The 16,691-nt window shown below is 42.3% G+C and overlaps 1 protein-coding gene across 2 annotated transcripts in view; it reads left to right on the forward strand.

The window, feature by feature from the left end:
* Positions 1–10,013: 10,013 nt before the first annotated feature.
* The window catches only part of LOC124124061 (sodium leak channel NALCN-like), a 120,898-nt gene continuing 114,220 nt past the window's right edge, over positions 10,014–16,691 (forward strand). The window contains exon 1 of one of the 2 annotated variants that reach the window (XM_048391494.1): positions 10,014–10,092. The gene's annotated coding sequence lies outside the window, so the exon portion shown is untranslated. The remainder of the gene's footprint in view (positions 10,093–16,691) is intronic. The other variant, XM_048391493.1, reaches the window with a different exon arrangement.

Consider the following 16,691-nt stretch of genomic DNA (forward strand, 5'->3'; position numbering starts at 1 on the left):
GATTCTGAGCCTGGAACACCCTATGCAGTATTGCCACCAGACAAGCCAGATTCTGAGCCTGGAACACCCTATGCAATATTGCCACCAGACAAGCCAGACTTAGAGTCGGAACACCCTATACAGTATTGCCACCAGACAAGCCAGATTTAGAGCCTGGAACACCCTATGCATTATTGCCACCAGACAAGCCAGATTTAAAGCCTGGAACACCCTATGCAGTATTGCCACCAGACAAGCCAGATTTAGAGCCTGTAACACCCTATGCAATATTGCCACCAGACAAGCCAGATTCTGAGCCTGGAACACCCTATGCAGTATTGCCACCAGACAAGCAAGATTCTGAGCCTGGAACACCCTATGCAGTATTGCCACCAGACAAGCCAGATTCAGAGCCTGTCACACCCTATGCAGTATTGCCACCAGACAAGCAAGATTCAGAGCCTGGAACACTCTATGCAGTATTGCCACCAGACAAGCCAGATTTAAAGCCTGGAACGCCCTATGCAGTATTGCCACCAGACAAGCCAGATTTAAAGCCTGGAACACCCTATACAGTATTGCCACCAGACAAGCCAGATTCTGAGCCTGTAACACCCTATGCAATATTGCCACCAGACAAGCCAGATTCTGAGCCTGTAACACCCTATGCAATATTGCGACCAGACAAGCCAGATTCTGAGCCTGGAACACCCTATGCAGTATTGCCACCAGACAAGCCAGATTTAAAGCCTGTAACACCCTATGCAATATTGCCACCAGACAAGCCAGACTAAGAGTCGGAACACCCTATACAGTATTGCCACCAGACAAGCAAGATTCTGAGCCTGGAACACCCTATACAGTATTGCCACCAGACAAGCCAGATTTAGAGCCTGGAACACCCTATGCAATATTGCCACCAGACAAGCCAGATTCTGAGCCTGGAACACCCTATGCAGTATTGCCACCAGACAAGCCAGATTCAGAGCCAGGAACACCCTATGCAGTATTGCCACCAGACAAGCCAGATTCTGAGCCTGGAACACTCTATGCAGTATTGCCACCAGACAAGCCAGATTTAGAGCCTGGAACACCCTATGCAGTATTGCCACCAGACAAGCCAGATTTAAAGCCTGGAACACCCTATGCAGTATTGTTATCAGACAAGCCAGATTCTGAGCCTGGAACACCCTATGCAGTATTGCCACCAGACAAGCAAGATTCTGAGCCTGGAACACCCTATGCAGTATTGCCACCAGACAAGCCAGATTTAGAGCCTGGAACACCCTATGCAATATTGCCACCAGACAAGCCAGATTAAAAGCCTGGAACACCCTATGCAGTATTGCCACCAGACAAGCCAGATTTAGAGCCTGTAACACCCTATGCAATTATGCCACCAGACAAGCCAGATTCTGAGCCTGGAACACCCTATGCAGTATTGCCACCAGACAAGCAAGATTTAGAGCCTGGAACTTCCTATGCAGTGTTGCCACCAGACAAGCCAGATTCAGAGCCTGTAACACCCTATGCAATATTGCCACCAGACAAGCCAGATTTAAAGCCTGGAACACCCTATGCAGTATTGCCACCAGACAAGCCAGATTTAGAGCCTGTAACACCCTATGCAATATTGCCACCAGACAAGCCAGACTTAGAGTCGGAACACCCTATACAGTATTGCCACCAGACAAGCAAGATTCTGAGCCTTGAACACCCTATGCAGTATTGCCACCAGACAAGCCAGACTTAGAGTCGGAACACCCTATACAGTATTGCCACCAGACAAGCCAGATTTAGAGCCTGGAACACCCTATGCAATATTGCCACCAGACAAGCCAGATTTAAAGCCTGGAACACCCTATGCAGTATTGCCACCAGACAAGCCAGATTTAGAGCCTGGAACACCCTATGCAATATTGCCACCAGACAAACCAGATTTAAAGCCTGGAACACCCTATGCAGTATTGCCACCAGACAAGCCAGACTTAGAGTCGGAACACCCTATACAGTATTGCCACCAGACAAGCAAGATTCTGAGCCTTGAACACCCTATGCAGTATTGCCACCAGACAAGCCAGACTTAGAGTCGGAACACCCTATACAGTATTGCCACCAGACAAGCCAGATTTAGAGCCTGGAACACCCTATGCAATATTGCCACCAGACAAGCCAGATTTAAAGCCTGGAACACCCTATGCAGTATTGCCACCAGACAAGCCAGATTTAGAGCCTGGAACACCCTATGCAATATTGCCACCAGACAAGCCAGATTTAAAGCCTGGAACACCCTATGCAGTATTGCCACCAGACAAGCAAGATTCTGAGCCTGGAACACCCTATGCAGTATTGCCACCAGACAAGCGAGACTTAATGTCGGAACACCCTATACAGTATTGCCACCAGACAAGCCAGATTTAGAGCCTGGAACACCCTATGCAATATTGCCACCAGACAAGCCAGATTTAAAGCCTGGAACACCCTATGCAATATTGCCACCAGACAAGCCAGATTTAAAGCCTGGAACGCCCTATGCAGTATTGCCACCAGACAAGCCAGATTCTGAGCCTGGAACACCCTATGCAGTATTGTTATCAGACAAGCCAGATTCTGAGCCTGGAACACCCTATGCAGTATTGCCACCAGACAAGCCAGATTCTGAGCCTGGAACACCCTATGCAATATTGCCACCAGACAAGCCAGACTTAGAGTCGGAACACCCTATACAGTATTGCCACCAGACAAGCCAGATTTAGAGCCTGGAACACCCTATGCAATATTGCCACCAGACAAGCCAGATTTAAAGCCTGGAACACCCTATGCAGTATTGCCACCAGACAAGCCAGATTTAGAGCCTGTAACACCCTATGCAATATTGCCACCAGACAAGCCAGATTCTGAGCCTGGAACACCCTATGCAGTATTGCCACCAGACAAGCAAGATTCTGAGCCTGGAACACCCTATGCAGTATTGCCACCAGACAAGCCAGATTCAGAGCCTGTAACACCCTATGCAGTATTGCCACCAGACAAGCAAGATTCAGAGCCTGGAACACTCTATGCAGTATTGCCACCAGACAAGCCAGATTTAAAGCCTGGAACGCCCTATGCAGTATTGCCACCAGACAAGCCAGATTTAAAGCCTGGAACACCCTATACAGTATTGCCACCAGACAAGCAAGATTCTGAGCCTGGAACACCCTATGCAGTATTGCCACCAGACAAGCCAGACTTAGAATCGGAACACCCTATGCACTATTGCCACCAGACAAGCCAGATTTAAAGCCTGGAACACCCTATGCAGTATTGCCACCAGACAAGCCAGATTTAGAGCCTGTAACACCCTATGCAATATTGCCACCAGACAAGCCAGATTCTGAGCCCGGAACACCCTATGCAGTATTGCCACCAGACAAGCAAGATTCTGAGCCTGGAACACCCTATGCAGTATTGCCACCAGACAAGCCAGATTCAGAGCCTGTAACACCCTATGCAATATTGCGACCAGACAAGCCAGATTCTGAGCCTGGAACACCCTATGCAGTATTGCCACCAGACAAGCAAGATTCAGAGCCTGGAACACTCTATGCAGTATTGCCACCAGACAAGCCAGATTTAAAGCCTGGAACGCCCTATGCAGTATTGCCACCAGACAAGCCAGATTTAAAGCCTGGAACACCCTATACAGTATTGCCACCAGACAAGCAAGATTCTGAGCCTGGAACACCCTATGCAATATTGCCACCAGACAAGCCAGACTTAGAGTCGGAACACCCTATACAGTATTGCCACCAGACAAGCCAGATTTAGAGCCTGGAACACCCTATGCACTATTGCCACCAGACAAGCCAGATTTAAAACCTGGAACACCCTATGCAGTATTGCCACCAGACAAGCCAGATTCAGAGCCTGGAACACCCTATGCAGTATTGCCACAAGACAAGCCAGATTCTGAGCCTGGAACACTCTATGCAGTATTGCCACCAGACAAGCAAGATTTAAAGCCTGGAACGCCCTATGCAGTATTGCCACCAGACAAGCCAGATTTAAAGCCTGGAACACCCTATGCAGTATTGTTATCAGACAAGCCAGATTCTGAGCCTGGAACACCCTATGCAGTATTGCCACCAGACAAGCCAGATTCTGAGCCTGGAACACCCTATGCAGTATTGCCACCAGACAAGCCAGATTTAGAACCTGGAACACCCTATGCAATATTGCCACCAGACAAGCCAGACTTAGAGTCGGAACACCCTATACAGTATTGCCACCAGACAAGCCAGATTTAGAGCCTGGAACACCCTATGCAATATTGCCACCAGACAAGCCAGATTTAAAGCCTGGAACACCCTATGCAGTATTGCCACCAGACAAGCAAGATTCTGAGCCTGGAACACCCTATACAGTATTGCCACCAGACAAGCCAGATTTAGAGCCTGGAACACCCTATGCAATATTGCCACCAGACAAGCCAGATTTAAAGCCTGGAACACCCTATGCAGTATTGCCACCAGACAAGCCAGATTTAGAGCCTGTAACACCCTATGCAATATTGCCACCAGACAAGCCAGATTCTGAGCCTGGAACACCCTATGCGGTATTGCCACCAGACAAGCCAGATTTAAAGCCTGGAACACTCTATGCAGTATTGCCACCAGACAAGCCAGATTCAGAGCCTGTAACACCCTATGCAATATTGCGACCAGACAAGCCAGATTCTGAGCCTGGAACACCCTATGCAGTATTGCCACCAGACAAGCCAGATTTAAAGCCTGTAACACCCTATGCAATATTGCCACCAGACAAGCCAGACTAAGAGTCGGAACACCCTATACAGTATTGCCACCAGACAAGCAAGATTCTGAGCCTGGAACACCCTATGCAGTATTGCCACCAGACAAGCCAGATTTAGAGCCTGTAACACCCTATGCAATATTGCCACCAGACAAGCCAGATTCTGAGCCTGGAACACCCTATGCAGTATTGCCACCAGACAAGCCAGATTCAGAACCTGGAACATCCGATGCCGTTTTGTAACCCGATAAACCAGTGTTATCATAATGCTGTTATTTGTAAAAGTGGGGGAAAGTGGCCTGTGTTTGTTGAAACACATTTACACAGACAGACCTCGATACAGCTGAATATTTTGTTTCTGTAATTTGTTGTTTCCTGTTATGTATATGAGTCATTTCGAATCCACACATGGCTAGTTTATGTGCAGCAATAGTGTCAAGCTTCATGTACGTTAAACCACTGTCCATAGCAGATGATCTGTATTTGATCAAAGTTATGTCAATCATGCCTTTCTTCATTCAGTTAAGTCACAGCGTATCTATAACTTACTTGTTTATATTCGTTTCAATATTGCCAAAAGCATAACTTAACAATTACTCTTTTACTTTGATTGCCCAAGATTACTTCCCTTTCTGCAAAAAACATATGATCTCTTTGGGACAATTGTCGTAAAAAATACTTCATAACTCTAACTTTCTTATTACCTTTTAAATACAACATTCCCAATTCCTCTTTAGCTAAACTATTAGAGACAGTTCGTTTCAGATGCAGTGTCATCTTACAAAACTTATTATGTACATCGGGCGAAGAATGAAATCCCCATATCTCCGACCCATACAGCAAAGATAGATATAAATGTTAATATAAATAATATGCAATAGATTCTAAACAGTCAAATTCTCAAAATAATAATAATAATGATAATAATAATTTATCTTTGCGTTAATGCGACAAGTTGTTCGGATAATATATTTTGGGCCGCGTACCATGAGCCAGAACTAGCAAGATGTATACCCAGGATTTGGGGGCACTGGTGACCCAGTCCTTTAATGCGTCGCAAGTCACTGTGACGTCGCGTCCCGTGAGTACGCCTGTATGGAGTTGTAGTGCCATTATCCCATAACGTTTGCCACACAGAGTACAATGATGTGGAAATAGCATTATTCAAATCTCTTGGACATGGATTAACTGTGTGATGTCAATATTAGTTCTGACAAGAGTAGTCGTTAGGTAAACCCATCTGCAAAACTTGAAGTATTGCAATCAGCTCGGCTAACTAAAGTCGAAATATGTTGGCCATATGACGATTTGTAAGGGTACACAACGCCTGGCCGTCGAGGGTGGAGATGAGCTTTCTAATCGTCTGACCCGTAAGTCGTACTCCAACAGGCTAATAAAATTTGGTGCGTTTGAGCTCGATTTCGTAGAGCCTGATTTCGGATCAATCGATCATGTACTCTTGTCGTTGACCTGGGACGCCCTGAACGGGGTCGATCGTCAACATGTTGGGTTTGTTGGTACATAGACTGTGAAACATTGAACTTCTGGCCACTGCCTGCTGTCTTCTACCAGTTTCCAGCATGCCATAGCCCGTACAGGTTCCGCGGGTTACGGACGTCGTATCGCTAGTTAATACACAAACAACAGATTAAATCAAGTAAATCACAACTATATGATCAGCAGAATCAATAAGATTGACAGAAATAATGGTCAACAGAGTCTATTCTAGCTTTCAGAGTGTCAAATCAGGAATGACACCCTGGCACGTGTGTGGCGCTACTGCATGAGACACGTGCAGACTATAGGTTGCCCTTGACGTTAAGTCTTACATACATAAACGTTCCTTTCTTATAGGGTGTGTCGTCAACACTTATGTTTGTTCTAATGCTTGGTATGAACATTTGTATTTCATGATCCACTACTTTTTTTCAAGAATGTATATGTGAATGAAGCTAGAGTACCGCTCAGAACACATGCTGAGCCAGACCATGGTTTCGGCTTACTGACCAGACTGTATTGCTGACACGTGTCCTGGGTTCTTTAACACCGTGGAGCGGCTCGAGGTGCAGCAGACATGTCTGTCAAGTTCTGGCACGCCCATCCCAGATGTATGGGTCTTATAATATACAGCAGCCATTGGAGGTGTTGGGAACACTCCAGGACCAAGCCGTAATGCCTAAGTAGATTGAATGCGCTCGAATTTTATAACTACCCTTGTCAAAATTAACCCATTACGTAGCAGGGGCGTCTTATCTGCACCCAATTCTGTTTTAGAAATGTATTTTAGCAAATTAATTACTTTCTTATATTTGGTAATGATACTTGCAACATGAAAAGAGAATGTCAGTCAGTCAGTCAAAGAATATACCAATAAAGTTTAAATTCTGAAACAAATTTTAATCTTTTATTAACAAACTACAATTCTTTATTGGGAGGGTTAACATCACGGTAACTTACTTTGTATGGTATGTTTCAAACCCAGTTTACATATCAATCTATGCTGAAACACTTTAGTACTGATTCCTGTGGAAATGGAACATGACCAAAGCGTCTCCAGAAGGACCGTCAGCCAACTGAGATGCATCACCATTAACAGGCAATCACCAAAATAGTCATTGTGTCGTGACATACAGTTTGCAGAGTTGTCTCCACTTTCAGGTTCCTATGAACCCAAAATATATTCATGGTATGATTTGGTTGGCTTGTTGTTTAACGCAACACTCAGCAATATTCCAGCTATAGGACGGTGGTTTATATATAATCAAGTCTGGAACAGACAATCCAGTGATTGATATCATGAGCATCAACCCACGTAATTCGGATACCATGACATGCATTAACCAAGTCAGCAAGCGAAACAAAAAGACCCCGTTAGTCGCCTCTTTCGACAAGCACAGTTGTCTTTTACGACAAGCATTGGTTGCTTGGGACCTATTCTACCCCGGATCTTCACGGGTGCCATGGTCTGAAAGCACCCTTGGCCTATACGTGCTATATCAGGAGATACAGACACTATCAGGGTCACCAAACGGGGAATTGTGTCTGGGAGGATCATGTATTTAAGAAACGACCACGATTCGTATATTTCTTATGAGATGTCAACATTATGTACATCCTCTTTCTACTGCGCCCATCATGGTTTAGTCTCCCTGTAGTGCGTCATTGTACGATAAACAACTCCCACTCCTCTTAAGTAAATGAACAGTAATTTAAGTAGGAGGGGCGATAATCTTTGGTCCATGGTCCAGTTGAGTAGTATCTCTCTCTCTGTGTAACTCTCTATGGCTATATGTCTCTTATTCGTGGACTTTTGGGATTCGTTCTAAATGTTAGTCTCTTGTTGATATTTTACAGCGTGAACGTACTCCTAGGATTTGTAGGGATATTGTGTTTATGCTGTCGATAATTTGTCTGTATTGTCATGTTGTAAATGTAGGATAGATCATGGTAACTAGTTGTGTTTCTGTATGCTAACGCACAGTAGAATGTATAACAAGTGTTATTATTTACGTAAGGTAAATAGTTCGGTAAGCGTTAAGTTCAGGCATAATACATCATAATACATCATTATTAAACTAAATCTTCAAGTAAAATAAAGCCGATGTATGTTAGTGTGAAGTTTGAAGGTAAGAATGTGAAACATGTGTCGCTAGGTTACATGTTTTGTTATATATATGAATGTGTAGTGTATGAATGTAAATTGTATGACTGCATGAAAGAATCAGGGTTAACTAGGTTTTCTATACATTTTGTATATATTGTATATTGAATATATACATGATAGTAAATGTATCAAGTCATGTTGTTGGTACTCCGCGTGTAATGTATAGCATACGCAAGTTTGCGGGTGTTTGTGATAGCATTAAGTGTTGATGCAAAGTAAATGTAAGCATCTATCAGCAGTTACAATATTTTGTATATGGTCAAATTTAATGAAATATTTGTCAGTATGTGTTTATATTTTGTTTAATGAATGCTTTACAATTGTTTCAAGGTTTAATTATAAGTAATAAACTTGGCCGTATTCGCGAACGACACCTGTGTCTGTTCTTCACGTTATGATTTGTTTGTTTGTTGTTTAACGCCGCATTCAGCAATATTCCAGCTGTATGACGGCGGTCTGTAAATAATCAAGTTTGGCCCAGGCAATCCAGTGATTGACATCATGAGCATCGATTGGGACACGATTACATGCATGCATCAACCAAGTCAGCGAGCCCGACCACCCGATCCCGTTAGTCGCTTCTGACAAGCGTAGTCGTGTTATGAAGCAGACCCGGTTTCACTATGAATTCTGGACACTGACTAAACAGCGATATGTGATAGGGATGGATAAACTTTCACAGGGGCCAAAGGTACATGGCACCGCTAGTACAAGCTCCGCACACAACCGTCGAGACCAACTTACACTTGATGTCAATTTACATAACCGGGTGACAGAAGAACATATATATACTTATGTGAACTCGTCAACTCGACAGTCCATCGGTAAAGTCAGGTTCCATATAATCTGAATCATAATTTGACTAACGCCATACACAGGCAGTGGAAATAAAATGTTAACGCTGTCAATATTTTCTCGTTGTACCTTTGAAAACCCCTGACACCATCTTTCCGTATCAGGTCATGGGTTCCTCGTTGTACTGTCGAAATAGTCTTTTAAACAACAGGACGCGAGTAGACTAGCTGAAGCTTAGCCTCTGAAAATATTTATTTTTGATAGATACAAGCATCTACATATAAATTGAAAGCAGCCCCCGTGAGATGTGAGATTCAGTACCTTAAGGACTCTAGTGTTACAGTAAGAACGGGGGGGGGGGGGGGGGGGCTGGGCTGGGGGTGGTGAGAACGAACATAATATGGTTCGGGGTCCGTGATACAGACTTTGCTGCTAGCTGCGGTGACCGGATTCCCTCATCCGTTATTCGTTTAACATCAGCTCTTCCGTAAGTCTATACATGTGGATGCGGCCAATCTCGTAATGGCATCGTACTTCGGCATCTCCGATTGCTATATTACTTTATGTCTAATGATAAAATATTTTAATAATCTATAATACCGGTCTTTTGTTTAATCAATTGTCCCTGCTTTATTTAATCATAAGCGATTTTAAACATAGGTCCCAGATCGAACCCAAAACAGGTCTGCTATGCCACACAGAAGGTTGTCAGTGAGAGAACATTTATGAAAAGCGCTCGGCACGCCTCGTGACATTCCGCTGTATGTTAATCATCTCCGCGAGGGCTCGGCATCTCATGAATAATTCATGATTGGTTGTTTTCAATCGCATGGAGGCTGCGGCGGTTTTGACGTTTGAGGGTAAGTTGTGTTGATCCATAGGCGACAGGTCATTGGCGGAATCTGGTATGTCGTCTTTTGTTTCAGCAACGCGTAGTACACGTGCAGGTATCTGTAACCTATCGAGGATGTACGTGACTCTGTAGAAGTGCTTCGCTCGAAGTGCCAGGATTCTGCGAGTCTGCAACATGGCATCGTCATTCCTATCTTATCTGCCAACGGTGCAACAGGCGCACAGCTTGCTGAAGTTATAGGGCGAGCTCTGAACACTGAACGGGAAGATTACTTTTCATCAATTTAACAATAGCCTATAGATCTATTCTTTGAATGGGTGCCCCCTTCACCTTTCAGACACCTCACGCGGGGTAACTGCACGCACGTACCATCGACCAAATGACTGGGGTATTAGCCTTTGTGACCACACAAGCGCCCCCACCCCCAAACCCAACCCCCCAGTCCACGATACGTAAACGGACATTTGCCAGATTTTCAGAAGGATGACAAATCTGAATCGGAATAGAACGGAATAGTCATTGATGGTTCCGCAGCTTACTGCTGAAATTACTGAGTGTCTATATTAGAGCTAGGGCTGTCAGTAACAAAAGAAAAAAATGATTTCTTATCAAATTCTTGTTCAGAATGTCAATCACTATTTTCATCTGTAGATCTTAATGATTGCACGAATCACATCTGTCATGTTCATCATCTATATGTAATAAACAAACAAATCCAATGACATATGCTTTCTTGAACATGTTGAAAATACAGACAAAATGGCAACTTAAAGGGGCACTGATCTAAAGCAATTCCCCGGGACTGGTTGTTGCCTTTGTTATTGTTTTTTCCCGTGAGTGCCCGGATTATACAGTAGAAATCTAGTCTAGTTCGCGACCTGTGCTGCGCAATTCGTAAGCGCATTTGTCACTTTTATTGATAGTATAACGGCGTATGGTCGTACTGATCAATAAAATGAAATACAGTTTCGAAATAATAAGGAAATGTAGGTATCTTTGTGGGTAGCATTGGTAATGGTGACGAAGTTTTGATAAGTCACTTGCTTGGTAATTGTGCAATTTTCATTTACACTATTTTGACTTGCAACACAAAGTAAATATTTCTCCTGAGTATTGCTTATTTTATCATGTTTATATTTTTACAGTCAAAATGTGCAAAATTTTCACTTTGGAAATTTATTAAACGCCTAAATATTCAGTTACTTTACAAATTGACTTAAAAATATCTCCATCTGTATTATAAAACGAATTCCAAAGATTTTTATGTTTAATATCATCACCAAGAGACTAAATGTTACGATGGAAAGTACATTTCTATATTGTTTGGCTTCTAATCCAACCTACATAATAATCTATTGTGATGTTTTAGGCCCTGTTGATCGTCTTAATCAATTTTAGTCAGTCTGTTAAAGAAATGGACAGATTTTTCAGTCAAAATGAGTGAAATATTTAAACATTTTTATAAATTGCCTGAGAGAATCACATTTTACAATTTGACTGTAATATATACACGCTTACAAAAAAAAGACTTGTGAAAACAAGTCAATCACACATCGAAGAATTTCCAAACCAAGACGTAGAGGAACAAGAATGAATCTGTTCAATGCTACAGCAAATGAAGGAAAACAAAAGGCAAATATCATAATTATAACCGACCAATGTATAATTTTAGGCAGCTTCCTTGTTTGAGGAATGTATCCGTGAATATCCACACCAAGGCCATAGTTAACTTTTTTTGACAGGGGGGCAAATATTTGTACAAGTATCACTTGTCCCCAACTTGATTCAAATAAAACTGTTTTCTATAAAAAATCTAGGGGGGTCAACTGCCCCCCCCGGCTGGCTACGGCACTGCACACAAAGGAACAATATCCAACATGTCTGCAGCTGTACAAAGAAACTTATTCGATGTCACGTGTCTCTGTAACAATCAAATATTTTAAAATATATATCGTTTTGGGATATTATAACCTGTGTTCGTTTCTCAACTGATCACTTAGATTGTTTCAGGTGATTGACATAGGTGTCAAGTCTCAAAGGTCGGCTGAGAAAGCCCAAGTGTCAACTATTTTCATAACGTCCACGGTTCCTAAATAATAAAAATTGAGTTAGATAACAATGATCAATTAATCAACGTATTATGGGTTAACCCTTTGAGCAGAGTACGTTGTTTTTACATCGGCACATCACGCCATGATATGAGTGTATGCCTTTTTAGTAAACCTAGACATGTAAACACTCACTTTTGACATATCCACTGTGCACATGGTGCAAGATAACAGTGATTAATCAATCAACATATTTTCTGTTAATACTTTGATGACAAGGAACGATCCGTTGATTCACTAAAAAGTAAATCAACTGATCATTCATCTCTTGCTGGGCTGCCACGTGCATATTACATAACACACATTTCATCTCACTTCAAACCTGTATTTAGATTGAATAATTACCCCAGACACAATAAATGCCGAATGGGAACCTTTGTCAGGTAATCTGAGTGGTGGTACCAGTAATTATACCTGTAAAAAATTCATTAACTGAGCATCAAGTTAATGTCGACAAATACACAAGTGTAGGGTTATGCCAGATAATGTGGATGACAACAAGGGAGTCGTTATCGTATTATCGACGCAATCCGAAATCCGAAAATGCTTTCACTGCATGGATGCTTATTTTATGATTAAACTATAACCATCTGGGGTATTTCCAAATGACGACAACCGATGAGCTCCGCCATTCTTTTTGTCTTGTTTGTTTAGGCTGAAGAAATTAATTAACATGCGCCTTTTTTTTTAATCTTTATAGATCACGGTTAACCAGTCAGTGATCCAAAATGCGTAAAACAAATATTGCCTCCAAGTTTATTTAACTGTCCTTGCAGACGGTAGCCCAGTCTCTGGTCATGCTCAGTTGCGTTGCGTATCATCCGGGTACTCACAGGGAAAAAACAATAATAAAGGCAACAACCAGTCCCGAGGAATTGCTTTAGATCAGTGTCCCTTTAATGTTGGTGATTGGTTGGTTGGAACAAACTACTGTGACAATTGGAACAAACTACTATGACAAGATCAGTGAAATAATCTCAACCAATTTCAAACTAAAGTTCTGACATTGTGTTCTTCTGACAAAAACACAATGAATAAATAATAAGACACATGCATTTATCATGAAACCTATCTAATTCTATTAATGATCATTTAGGCCTGTCGACCTGGCTGCACCAAATTCACTGTTGTCTCAAACTCATTTGAGCGTCCCAAGTACTATGGTATCAAAATTAAGCATTAAACTCCCTTGATGGCTACGGCACTGCACACAAAGGAACAATATCCCACATGTCTGCAGCTGTACAAAAAAACTTATTTGATGTCACGTGTCTCTGTAACAATCAAATATTTTAAAATATATATATCGTTTTGGGATATTATAACCCGTGTTCGTTTCTCAACTGATCACTTAGATTGTTTCAGGTGTTTGACATAGGTGTAAAGTCTCAAAAGTCGGCTGAGAAAGCCCACATGACAACTATTTTCATAACGTCCACGGTTCCTAAATAATAAAAATTGAGTTAGATAACAATGATCAATTAATCAACGTATTATGGGTTAACCCTTTGAGCAGAGTACGTTGTTTTTACATCGGCACATCACGCCATGATATGAGTGTATGCCTTTTTAGTAAACCTAGACATGTAAACACTCACTTTTGACATATCCACTGTGCACATGGTGCAAGATAACAGTGATTAATCAATCAACATATTTTCTGTTAATCCTTTGATGACAAGGAACGATCCGTTGATTCACTAAAAAGTAAATCAACTGACCATTCATCTCTTGGGCTGCCACGTGCATATTACATAACACACATTTCATCTCACTTCAAACCTGTATTTAGGTATCATCACGGGGAAAAAACAATAACAAAGGCAACAACCAGTCCCGAGGAATTGCTTTAGATCAGTGCCCCTTTAAGCCTTCCTATTGTTGCAGGGTTTTACATAAGGTAAAGAAAAAACATCAATAAATACCATATTCTTGACAAGTGTACAGTTTCTGTAATAAAAGTAATTATTAAATCTTACAGTCAACAACACCACTTCATTACTTATATTTCCTGTATGGACCCTTGAAATTAGTAATTGGGGGTCCTCTGAACCCCTGGATTTGTAGGGCTGGGGAAAACAATGCCTGCCGACACTATTTTGGATATACAATTATAATTTAACTTGAACCCAAACTTTAGTTTTTGGCCTTAAGAATTATTGTGAACAATAGCTGGAATATTGCTGAGTGCAGCAGAGCTCCAGATAAGCTGCCTATCTGCGTAAAATACGCATCAGAAATGCAGAAATACGCAGTAAAATAAAATCCAAGCGTATCAAATACGCAACGAACATTAATACGCTACAAAAATAAAACTTGTGCGTATCATCAAAATATTGTGAAGTAACCCTGTGTATTCGATTAGCAAATCAGCAACATATTTTGAAATTATAAACGGGCATTCCGTCAACCTTGCCAAACTCCACGATGACAGTTACATCATGATCATTTGCCATCACACTTTCTTATGGACATATCGTGGTATTTTTTAGTCCTTTAAAGCTCTCGAACCGACATGACACTAGTTCCCAGGGACTAGATGAATAGTGTTTTCAAATATTTAACTTAAATACCCACGTGTGTAAAAACTAGTGGGTAACAGAAATTTGAATACCCAGATAGAATTACTGTTACCCAATGATTTTAAAATGCATGGGTAAAATACCCACAACACCAAAAGCTTATCTGGAGCTCTGGTGCAGGGTTAAACAGCAAACAAACAAACAAACAAAGTGTGAACTCTGGTTTTTATGTTTATAATTCCATAATTGCAAAAACATATTGAAGCAATTATTATGAATAAAAACATCAACAATAATAACTTCATAGACTCCTTATTGAATCATTTACACACAAAAAATAGTACAAAGTTGGTGACATCATTATCAACTGTTCAGAGACCAGTATTCTGTTGGTATGCATGGCTAATTTATTTTATACATGAATTTCCATGGAAACATACACATTGAAGAAATTTCTTTATGAGCCAGTCAAATGCAACAGAATCACTTGCAATGTACTTTTATAAATATGCAAGCTGTCTGTGTATTTAGGTAAGGGCATTTACCCCTTGTACCTGATGCACATAGCATGGAAATAAAACAACAGTATATTTTATCTACCAGCCAGAGCTTGGTCTTATGAGCAGTGGTCCATGTCGTGATGCAACCAGCCAGAGCTTGGTCTTATGAGCAGTGAACCATGTTGTGATGCAACCAGCCAGAGCTTGGTCTTATGAGCAGTGCTCCATGTTGTGATGCAACCAGCCAGAGCTTGGTCTTATGGGCAGTGCTCCATGTTGTGATGCAACCAGCCAGAGCTTGGTCTTATGGGCAGTGGTCCATGTTGTGATGCAACCAGCCAGAGCTTGGTCTTATGGACAGTGCTCCATGTTGTGATGCAACCAGCCAGAGCTTGGTCTTATGAGCAGTGAACCATGTTGTGATGCAACCAGCCAGAGCTTGGTCTTATGGGCAGTGCTCCATGTTGTGATGCAACCAGCCAGAGCTTGGTCTTATGAGCAGTGCTCCATGTTGTGATGCAACCAGCCAGAGCTTGGTCTTATGAGCAGTGCTCCATGTTGTGATGCAACCAGCCAGAGCTTGGTCTTATGAGCAGTGGTCCATGTTGTGATGCAACCAGCCAGAGCTTGGTCTTATGGGCAGTGCTCCATGTTGTGATGCAACCAGCCAGAGCTTGGTCTTATGAGCAGTGAACCATGTTGTGATGCAACCAGCCAGAGCTTGGTCTTATGGGCAGTGCTCCATGTTGTGATGCAACCAGCCAGAGCTTGGTCTTATGAGCAGTGCTCCATGTTGTGATGCAACCAGCCAGAGCTTGGTCTTATGGGCAGTGCTCCATGTTGTGATGCAACCAGCCAGAGCTTGGTCTTATGAGCAGTGGTCCATGTTGTGATGCAACCAGCCAGAGCTTGGTCTTATGAGCAGTGCTCCATGTTGTGATGCAACCAGCCAGAGCTTGGTCTTATGAGCAGTGGTCCATGTTGTGATGCAACCAGCCAGAGCTTGGTCTTATGAGCAGTGCTCCATGTTGTGATGCAACCAGCCAGAGCTTGGTCTTATGAGCAGTGCTCCATGTTGTGATGCAACCAGCCAGAGCTTGGTCTTATGGGCAGTGCTCCATGTTGTGATGCAACCAGCCAGAGCTTGGTCTTATGGGCAGTGGTCCATGTTGTGATGCAACCAGCCAGAGCTTGGTCTTATGAGCAGTGAACCATGTTGTGATGCAACCAGCCAGAGCTTGGTCTTATGAGCAGTGCTCCATGTTGTGATGCAACCAGCCAGAGCTTGGTCTTATGGGCAGTGCTCCATGTTGTCGATTAACAATGAATCACATGCAACCTGTAAATGTCATGGTGCTAGCTGTAAATCAAATGATGCTAATGGTCCTTGTTGTAAATCTAATGGTGCTAGCTGTAAATCTAATGGTGCTAACTGTAAATCTAATGGTGCTAGCTGTAAATCTAATGGTGCTAACT

The sequence above is a fragment of the Haliotis rufescens genome, unplaced genomic scaffold, assembly GCF_023055435.1.
Source record: "Haliotis rufescens isolate VD_foot unplaced genomic scaffold, xgHalRufe1.0.p SCAF_9, whole genome shotgun sequence".
NCBI classification, from domain to species: Eukaryota; Metazoa; Mollusca; class Gastropoda; order Lepetellida; family Haliotidae; genus Haliotis; species Haliotis rufescens.